The sequence below is a fragment of the Silene latifolia genome, chromosome Y (assembly GCF_048544455.1).
Source record: "Silene latifolia isolate original U9 population chromosome Y, ASM4854445v1, whole genome shotgun sequence".
In the NCBI taxonomy this organism is placed as follows: domain Eukaryota; kingdom Viridiplantae; phylum Streptophyta; class Magnoliopsida; order Caryophyllales; family Caryophyllaceae; genus Silene; species Silene latifolia.
The window spans coordinates 394,039,444-394,048,477 of NC_133538.1; positions in this window are offsets into that span (position 1 = coordinate 394,039,444).

A 9,034-nucleotide genomic window follows, 5' to 3' on the forward strand; every position below is an offset into this window, starting at 1 on the left:
GGGATTAATTCTTGCTTCTGTTCCGTCAAATTGTCATCATTGGTCGTCGACCCATAAATTGCATATATGGTGGATTGCGCCTTATCCTTAGGCGCCTACGTATCCGTTTCTGACGGAATCAAACCCGCGTCGTAGTTCGGCAACTGCTGACACATGCCCAAAGTTTATCATCTTCTGGCATTTGTCCAAAATTCATCATCTGTTGACATTTGCCCAAAGCTTATCATCTGTTGGCAGATGCCCAAATGGGACGGGACTTTCCAAGGAGGTTGCCGCCGCTTTCATCATTTTCTTTCAGCTACGGAATTCTTCCATTTCATACTCTTTTATTGAATTGAATTCTTGGTGGATGTCATCCTTTACATCCTGATAATGGTCTCTGAAACCAACGGCTTGAGCCTCCAGCGTTCTGATGGCTCTAAAGTCGAAGACTTTAGAGCCCCCAGTTGAAGCATATCCTGCTATATTTGAAACACAAAAACGTACTAGCAATAATCATCACATAAGCACATTTGGATCATCGATCTTGAAATTGGATCATTTGAAATATTGGGTCATCGACCCGAAAATTGAATTTGAAAATTTTGAATGATTGGGTCATCGACCCGAAAATTGAATTTGAAAATTTTGAATGATTGGGTCATCGACCCGAAAATTGAATTTGAAAATTTTGAATGATTGGGTCATCGACCCGAAAATTGAATTTGAAAATGTTGAATGATTGGGTCATCGACCCGAATTTCGAATTTGTCATCATTTAGAATATTGGGCCATCGGCCCTTCAAAAATTGAATTTTGAATATTTGAATTTCGAAGGATTGGATCATCGACCCACAAGGATTCCACTACTTGGATCATCTATCCACAATTCGCAAAAAGTTTTTGGAATTTTGGAATTTTGAAATTTTGAAATTTTTTGAAATCGAACCTTGATGGGTGAGCATGAAATACGACTCAGACACTCCGTATGACCCGTAAACAACGTGGGCGTAGCCCGCTACCGTAAAACAAAAAGGAAAATAAAACCGCAAGTGTGCAGGGGTTTTAATTCAATTATTGACTTAATGGGGGTAGAAATGTAAATTGGCCATTCTGACGCCAGAAGATGACAAACGGGAATCACAAGGTCGTCGAACTTGGGACGGAGACATCGTATGGCATGGGCGTGCTCCCGAGGGCACATGGGAATCAAGATCACTTGGCATTGACAGGGTGGATTAAACTCACGGAGCAACAACGTTGGCTTCGCCTGACACTAAACACAGACTGATCTTATGAAAGCACTTAGACATCACACATCACTCTTGTTGGGAATATTTTGTCACTCTTCTCCTCGCCTCCTTTCTTTTCAGCGAGTTTCATCATATTTTCTGTTCCCAACACAAACTCACATCTATATGACTCAGCATCTTTGCCTAAACCGTTAGATAAAGCTCATTCTGAGACTTGATACTATTCATCCAAACCTATATCCTTATCCTAGCCTACATCGAGTGCTAAGACTGACTCAAACAAAGGTGGCTTCATTTGGACTTGGTTAAGACCCGTAAGAAACCGACAAGATGACAACTTGGATGATGGGTGGATTGAATCCCTTATTCTGAAGGACTGCCTACGTATTCGCATGGAGCGAAATCAAATCCGACGTAGTTCGATCTTGGTGCATAAACATGGCATTTTGATTGTGTGTACACACTCAAAGGTTTCACCTAAGGTATCATGTCATATCCCATTCTAGCCTGTAAGGTACCGTTGTATCCCGTGTCTAGGGTTGGTACAAAAGGTTTTGATTCTTTGGGATGTGGAGCTTGGTAAAAATAGGTTCGTAAGGTAAACCATCATTCTGAAGGTTCGCTTTGTGGTGCTAACGCCAAAGGCTATGGCTGCTGATGTTGTTGGAATGGGTGTCTCGGGTTTTATGAACCACGAGTGCAAATGGGTTGAAAAATGATATGGGTTCAAATTTCCATGTCTGGACCCTAAAGGTTGGATGTAACAACACAAGCGGAATAATTCTCAAAATTCCCGACTATCCCTTTGTAACTGTCTCAGGAAGGACTTAGAGGGTAAAGAGGTTACTACTTAAGCTTTTGGGCTTCGCCCATTGAACTTCAACTATGGGTACTTGACTTGACTTCTGGCTTCCGTAACTCCGACATTCAACCAAAAGCGTTCTGCAATGACTTCAACATCTTTTTTTCTTTTTCCCTTTTTCTTTCATCACTTTTCTTTTTTCATTTTTTTCATTTTTTTCATTTTTCCAATTTTTCTCTTTTTCTCATTTTTTCATTCTTTTTGAAAAAAAAAGTCTTCTACTCATTCTCCTAGTCACAAATGGATACACCTTGAAAACATGGCTTCGCCAACTAATTTGGGTCAGAACTAACAATTCCTTGTTAGAACGGGTTGATATCTTCTCTCTTCGAGATGGGATGATTTTATGGGGAAAAGGCTTGACTTCCATCATCGATGGAGGAAACAAGGAGCTAGCCCGGGTTCATCATAGAATCATCTAAAAGCTTATCACAAACATTGGTTCAGATGGAGGTTTTCTACCGCCAGACATGAAATAGGTAAAAGAAACAGACATGGGATCCTAAAGTATCCTTACATTTTGAAACGGGACATACTTCCACCCCAGGGATGCCTTTGAGTGTGTTTTGCATTTTATCATGTTTTCGGAATTATTGAGGATTGGAGACAAGACATATTTGGAAACGAAATTGCAACTTTTATTGGAATGACAAATGCTTAACAGACTCAAAGGAACGATTCCTAGGACACACCATAGGTCATCGCGGGACCAACGACTCAACTTCAGGAAAAGAAAGTCCTAGACTCGACTCGACTAAGATAAGAAAATAGATCCCGACTCATAATTTCAAATCTGGTCATGAGCTTTCCCTTGTTCAGCTGTCAGCTTAGATGCTCAGCTCTGGTCCTTGATCCCTTTGATGGTCTGCCTCCATCCCAAGGTAATCCTCTGAGGATCTACGCCAATGATGAAGGATGGTGAACCGAATTGTCTTTTATTAACTTCGTTAACAAGAGGAGTACATTCTAGAGCAAGACTTCCGACTTGAATTTCATTCTTCGGGCTTCGCAAAAAATTAGAGCAATCAAGAAATATTTTATGGATAAGATGGGAATAATCGACACTGTCTTCGACAGAAATAAAGTTAGCGTGATCGCCAAATGTATTGGTGATATTATTGGGTTTTATGGCTGGGATTGGGAGCGTTCCGTTCTCAATCATGTCTTGGATTTCGTGCTTCAGTCGATAGCACCTTTCAGTATCATGGCCTTTCCCTTGATGAAAGGCACAGTAGGCATTTGGTTTGTACCATTTGCCTTGTTGTTCAGCGGGAGGGTCCGGAGTTGGACCAATAGGCTTCAGCTTTCCTTGGGCTATGAGCCTTTGGAGAGCGTATGTATAAGTGCATCCGATATTGGTGAATTCCCTAGGCGTTTGGCGCTGCGACTTCTTCGATTGCCCTTCTAAGAGATTGATGGCTTCATCAATATGGGTCGTTGCTGGGGCTTTGGCCTTAGACGATGAGGCCCCTTGGTACCCTTTCGGCTTTTCAGCCTCTGCCCTTATGACATCATCTTCTACCTTTATCCCGATTCTTATCAATTCTTTGAAAGAGCCAAAATTCTGTATTTCGTAGCATTGCGGTAAATAGGTCGTAGATTCTTTACGAACTTATCTACCATTTCAACTTCGTCAGGCTTCTTGGCTAATTTCACGCTTTCAGCGCGCCATCTTGCAAGGAATTCAGTAAAGCCTTCTTTTTCTTTCTGTGTCATCACCTCCAATGTTCTTATGTTGGTTTGGATCTCGACATTGTCGGATAGTGCTTACGTAACTCCACCGTAATATCTTCGAAAGTGGGGAAGTTCTTAAGGTCCAGATTGTAGAACCACGCCTTTGGGTGTTCATCCAGAGATTGGGCGAAAATTTCGAGAGCATGTCGCAGTACTCCCTTCAGTGCTAAGTACCCCTTATAGGCCTTAACATGGTGGACTGGATCTTCTGTGCCCTTAAACTTTGGGATATCAGTGAGTACCATGTTCGTGGGCAACTTATCTTGAATTGGGGCATAGGCCCTAGCATTTTCGTGATGGATGTTCTTCCCCTGGGAGAGTTTCAGACGGTCCTCAATGAACTTGAACCGTTTCTCCAGATCAGTCACAGGTGGGGTAGATGAAGAGGAATCTTCACCCAGCTTGGATTCGATCACATCCATTCTAGCCATCATGAGGTTCACGGCCTCAGTGAGTTTGTTAACAGCATCTTCCATTGCTTGAAGTCGGGTTTTTGGCGGCCTTTCTACAAGAAAACCCCGAACTGAGTCAATATTCAAATGTAAGAGCCTCTGCACACTTAAGGACACGACACCAACTTGACTCAAGGAAAGACTCGACTTAAGACTGACTAACCAAAAGGTTCGACTCACGGTTGGATTTAGACCTCGATTCATTTTAGACTCGACAAAACAACATGACTCAAGCTGTCATAGCTTGATTCTAAATTGGACTCGGTGTGACTAAACCCATGATTGGACTAACATAGCCCATAGGTTTAAGTGAAACGCCCTAAATGGCCTAGCTTGGACGTTTCTGTGGACTATCCTAGACCAACTGGTCGACCAACATGACTCGAATCCCAAGAGGTGAGCTTGGGTGACCCAACAGGATCGTGTTCTAGATACTTAGAACGAAACACGCCTAGCCAAACACGGCCAGGACCCGGACACGACTCGACGCATTTCATGCTTGGTTAAGGTTCGAGAAACATTTCGGATTGAATTTGAAAAAAAAAAACGAGAGATCGATTTGAAAATGAGATTTAAAATGGGCAAAGATGCGCTATAAAAGCTCATTTTGGGCCGAAAAATCTAGTCCTACTTGGGCAGCATTCCGCGTTTTTAAAACCATGCTATTTTGAAAGTAAGTTGTTCAAAAGTTCGGTTTTGAAATCGATACGGAAAATTTGAAAAGGCTCGGGAAATTCATTTCGCACATTGTCATTCTCATGTTATAAGGATGTATGCTCCTAGACATCTCTAAGTCTCGGCAAGTCTTCTATAAGAAGGTCTATGCCCTCCATCCTTTTTGGGTCTTATAGAGCAAGGGCCTTTAGGTAGAGTACCTAGAAGAGCATCCCCACCATCAAGAACCACGACAAGGCGGAGCGGAAGCAAGCAATGTGCAAGTTCCTGGCATAGTGGGACGTCGCCCCCCACGCGTCACAAAGAAGCGCTGGGACGGCCCGGGAAAGTCCTTAAGGGTTTATGCATGAATCGTAGCACTATGAGTAATGTTTTACTTTCCAACACTTTCTTTTCAAGTTTCACCTCGGAGGAAAAGACCCTAGAAACAAAGTGTAACTAGTCCTCTTTTCCCCGGTGAGTCGCCAAATCAGGACAACGCCCTCGAACTCGCGTCCTCGGGATCCACACTAGGCATAATCGACTCGAGGTTCCTTCGAATCGAATTAAGACAAATTAGAGTCGCCACCAAGTTTTTTTGGGAACTTGGAACCGTTCAAGTCAACTTTACACCTTTCATCGAAAAGCATAAAGCCAATTGACTACGAGTGATTAAAGATAAAGACTTGTACCCTATATCACTCGATTTGAATGACTCTCGTAATCCAATGGTATTTAGACGGATCCACAAACCATAGATCTTGAGTAAGGGGTGAGGGTACGTGTTAGGAAGCCCATAAGGACACCTAACCCCGCCCGTCGATAACGGCCTCTACTAAGTCAAGTATCGGATTTCAAACAAGGTCGTAGCTACTGCGATATATGATATGCAAACATCGTTTTAAAACCCTAACATATGAGGTTTCTATGTCGATTTAGATGCAACTAAACTAACTTTGTCAAAGTTGTAATTTAGCATGTGGGTTGATTGATCTAACAACACATAAAACAGAGCAAACAAGGCTTAAGGGGAATGGGGGAGCCGTTGGGATCTACCCTATTACAACCCAGGCATTTCATGCCGACACAACGAGAAATTAGAGATACAACTCGATCTAAATACAATTGCTATATACGACACCATACACGATACATGGCCATTCGGCCTAGGAAAACGTGCACAAAGGGGTGGCCCACGATTTACATAACTCACGGCCTTGGGTCACTCCTCGTAATGCGTGCTTTCGCTTAATCTTATCGAATTAGACATTAGGCCACACACCAAAGCATGCATTAGCATAAATCGGGCCATGTCGCTTTAAACAACATGCGATTTACTACGCTCCTACATGAATTAGAGCACAACTATCTAACCAAATAAAACTAAGGTTTTTGAAGAAGTTTTGACTCGATAAAAGTAAAACAAACTTGAAAATTACAACTCGATGAACAAACTATAAATTACAAGCTACGAAACCACAAAGAACAAATGATATTAAAAAGACGAAGCAAGAACGACAAAAGGCACGGCCACCCTCACGGCCAAGCCACGTCCACCCTAGTTCCAAGGTTAGGTTTATTAGTTAGATCAAATGATTGCGAAACGAGTTAGGAAACGAGTTAGAAAACAAGTTAGAAACGACGTTGATCGATTGAGAAGATGTCACGCGAATGTGTATCCTACACGGCCTAAAGGGTCCAACTAGGTCACAATATTACAAGATTAACGCTTACTCATCGAGTGTTAATAGGAAGGTGCTAATCACGCACTCCTATGCTAGCGAGAAATCGAGTGAAAAGAGAGATGTATTCAATTAGGTTATAGAATTGTTGATCATTTTTAATGCTTGTGTCGAAGCACCCTAACATGTCTAATTAGGTTATTTAATCTATCTAAAGTCGTCTAATTAAGTCATATGTTAACAATCAGAGGTCGAACTAACATGTGAAGGGTCCTAGGGTAGGTCGAATTGAACGAAACAAGCAAGGGGTCAAAAGCGAGGAACGAAGTTAGGATTCGTTTTATTAATGCCCTACCTTGAACACGAGGATATGTAAATGAGACGAGGGATACGACCGACCGATGTGGCTGATTTCTTTCCCATCTCAAGTCAACGCGGGTGTTCATGGTGGTACTTTAACTCATACTCGGACTAAACTAGTTTCATAGTTAACGATGTCAAACGATAAACAAAACGATAAACAACGTAAAACTAACAATAAAAAACAAACATAAAAAGAACGAAATAAAAGAGAGAAGAAGAGGATTTGATGCACCCTCAACCTACATGTGTCGTTGACACCGTCTTGGGTCGTAATCGATCGTAGATTTTATCTCGAGAGGCCGTCGTCAACGAAGGAACAAAGCAATAACACGTTTTTTTTGCAAATCTGGACAGCAACTTTCAAACTGCAATTTCTCACTCGTTTCACGGTGAAAATTAGATTTAAAAGATGTTTTGAAAACTATAAAGAGAGTAGAACAAAGATCTTAAAACAATCCCTGCTTGTTTTGAATTATTTGGCACGAAAAACGAGCACAAGCAGAACTGGACAGACAGGAAAAGCCGCGAAAACAGAGTGTATGTCACTCTGCTTTTTGAGGGGATTCGTGTACTCTCAAGGGCAATTTGGCTCGTGAATCTTTGTCTAAGATGTATATGAATGTTGTGTGGTTAATTAGGAACAAGAAACTCGAATTTTGATGGAGGTTTGAGGGTTGAACGAAGGGTTCCAAAGAGGACACACAAACTGATTCTCAGTTTTGTATGTCGGTTTTGTCGAGGGTTTTTGAGAGGCAATTAGGGTTTTTTTCTGGAGTTTAAAGCTTGTAAGTGACGGTAGTATGTATGTAGAACTTAGAGGAATGAAAGTATGGTAGAGGGGAGGTATTTATAGGGAGTTAAAGTAGAGTAAAAGGGAGCCACAAGCAGTCGGGCTCGGTTTGCATAGCTGCTGTCCATCAGCTATTTCGTGGGGTTTTTAGGGTTTTTATGGGGGGTTTGCTTGGTGGTTAAGCTAAGATAATATGGGTAGGATACTATGGTATGGTTTAGGGTTAATGGGCACGGGTTTAAGTGGTGTTTGGAGCGGGTTTTGGACTCGGGTTTGAGCACGCAAAACAGGGGGGGCTGCTTTTGTTATTTGCGGGCTGTTTATGGATTATTTGGGACGGGAATTGGATGGGTATCGTGGTGGGTTTGGTGATGGGTTGTTGTGGGTAATGAGGGGCAGGAATTGGGTTGGTTGTGGCGGGTTTGGGTCAAGCTTTGAAGCACACAAAACGGGTTGAAGGTGGGGAAGAGCTAACGCGGGTTGGGGTGTTTGTATGGGCTGTTTTGGTCGTGATTTGGGACGTGGGTATGAGGGTTCGAACTGGGGTTGGATGGGTAGAAGCCTAGGTTGGTTAGTGTACTCGAGATTCGTGCCAACTCGTAAAGAAAACGGGCTCAAAAACCGAGTTATAATCGAGCTCCAAAACGTGTGATTAAAACGAGTTTTCAACTTTCAAATTCGATTTTTCAAATCAAATAACACATTAAAATGAATGATTTTTCAAATCAAAAATATAGTTTATTTTCAATAAAATAAATTTAAGAAAATAAATTCAAATTAAAACAATAAAATGAATTCACTTTTTTTAAAAAAACATTTAATTTAAATATCATTTAAATTAATAAAATACTTCGTCGACAACGCTCATTCTACATCGTAAAACGAGCCCAAATAATGACAATGACAACTAAAGAATACATGTGTCCTATCATCATCGGGTGTTTGTCGGGTTCTCTATAAATTCCAATATCGACGGATACGGGTATCTACACATGTCCTTGTAAGACCAAGCGAAAACGTCTTTGAACTCGTGTAGGATGTCAATGAAATTGGCCCTTTTAGTTGGGTCTAAGGTCGTCCCTATCGTAAGTTCTTGGGGTTCTAGTTCGGTTCAAACGTTGATGGGTTCGGTGTTCTCTATAATTGATGCCCCTTCCCCCTCTTGTAGTATCTCTTTAATTATATAAAGAGGTAATTCGATTGAGTCTGGGTTAGGATCATCCTCATCATCATCGTAAATAGAATTGCATTCAGAAAAACACAAG